A 2,181-nucleotide genomic window follows, 5' to 3' on the forward strand; every position below is an offset into this window, starting at 1 on the left:
CATCCCCATCTCTGTCCCTCTCTGCTCTTGCTCCCCCTCTCTGCTTGCGCTCTTACATCTTCTTTGCCCCCAATTTCCTATGCTCCCATCTCCATGTTTCTATCTCTGCTCACCAAGTCATCCATTGCCCCCTCTTTCTATCCCAGAAAGACATTGCCTGTCTGCCAGGGTTCCAACTCTTCAAAAAACTTTCTCTCCTCACTGTCTCCAGTGCTCCCCACTTTGTTGCCCCTCTTTCTATTTTGGTATTTTCATCTCTCTGGAGATTCCCCTTTTTTCTCACTCTTGCTGTCTCTTTGTTGAGTCCCTAAATCATCATCCACTCTGCCATGAATTTATGGTACTTGAATGAATTTATGAATTTATGAATTTATGAATTTATTTACTTTCATTTTTTTCTCCCTCTGCTTTTCTATTTCTGCCTCGTCACTCTTCGTCTTTCTTTCGCCTGATCCCTCTCACTCACACATTCAGAAGAAGGGAGAAGGAATAAGATGTTCATCTCCCTGAAAAGTACATTTTCCAGTAGGGTTGAGTTTGGGAAGGAAGAACACCGGGTATAACGAGACAGGGTCAGATCACCTTCCCCAACGCACGGTCAGGGAAAGCAGTGACTGCGAAGGGGAAGCCTGGAGAGAGAAGGGACACGCCCAGAAGAGGCCGAGAGATGGTGGGAAGATGTTGTCAGGAAAGGGAGGGTCTGCAGAATCCCAAACAGCGGCGAGGCAGCTGCTCCTGAAGAAGAGCGTTGAGAAATGCCTTCCAGGTTCCGGGAAGAGCTAAGTTGGGGATCGCCAAGAGCGTGAATTTCCCTCGCAGGTGAGGACTTAACGTGCGCGGGGCAGGAGGAAAGGTCAGCAAGGATTTTAAGCAAGAAAACGATAGAATGGCGGTGTCTACAAAGTCCCTAAGGTAGAAAAGCCGGAAGCAGGGACCAGACTCAGATTTCAAACCGAAAAGGAAGCAATTCCCGGACTTACTTTGGGTGAAGGGGCTGTTGTGGATACTTTAAGGTCAGCTGTCATCCCCAGCTCCCACGTGTGGAGAACCAAGGACTGCCAAGGGAACGTTTAATCCTGACAGAGGAAAACTCAACGCGTAGTTAAGTAGTTTTGCCGCGCTGTCCGCTTCCGGACGTGCCGGAAACTCCAGGGGAGGAGGAAAAATAGTGGGAGGTTGGTGGGTGGGGCCCGTGGGGGGCGTGACAGGCAGGGGGCGGGGCGGGAAGAGAGACCAAACTAAGAGAGGTACGCCTCGGGGCTGGGTCGGACCCGGAGAGCTTGGATAGGTCCTATGCTTCATTTTGCCTGTCACCGGCTTATCCTTATTTTTCGTGTTTGGTTATGTTTGTGTCTATTTCATGTTCTGTAGGGCAGCGTTGCTTCTTGCCCATTTTAAGTTAATGTTTCAAAATTTAAGGTAAAAGCTTAAAATTGTAGTCTACTTATATCGAAAACGAAAATACCGTCTTCTTAAGTTGAAACATTTTAAGTCGAAAGCTATTTTTGCGAGGCCGTGGGACTGGAGTCTTGCTAATGAGGCTGAAGCTAGTCAGAGGTCAGGGAACGAGGATCTATCTCTGTGGGGATGCCACGTGGGGCGGTGGTTGGATCCAGAGACCTGGAAGACATTATTCCAAGCGAAATATGCAAAACCAGAAAGATAAATTCTGCATGACTCACTTATATGTGAAATTTAAAAGAGTTAAACTCATAGTAACAGAGAGTAGAAGGGTGGTCACCAGGGGTGGGGTAGGAATAATGAGGAAATGTTAGTCAGAGGGCATAAACTCGCTGTTTTAAGGTAAGTTCTGGAGACCCAATGCACAACATGACAACTATAATAAATAATAACATATTGTATATTTGAAATTTGCTAAGAGTGTATATCTGATGTATTCATACCAAGAAAGGTAGCGAGGTGAAGTGATGGATATGTTGATTAGCTTGGTTGATGTAATCAATTTGCAATGTGTACTTATATTAAAACATCACATTGTACACTTTGGATGTACAGAATTATATGTCACTAAAGATGAAAAAAGATTTTGTATCAGCAACCTAACTTTACACCTTAAGAAACTGGAAAAAAAGTTAACTAAACCAAAACTAGCAGAAGGAAGGAAATAAGAATGATTAGATCAATGATAAAGGAAAGTACATGCTTTATTTTATTTTTTTT

The sequence above is a fragment of the Otolemur garnettii genome, unplaced genomic scaffold (genome assembly GCF_000181295.1).
Source record: "Otolemur garnettii isolate 467f Iridium unplaced genomic scaffold, OtoGar3 scaffold00288, whole genome shotgun sequence".
NCBI classification, from domain to species: Eukaryota; Metazoa; Chordata; class Mammalia; order Primates; family Galagidae; genus Otolemur; species Otolemur garnettii.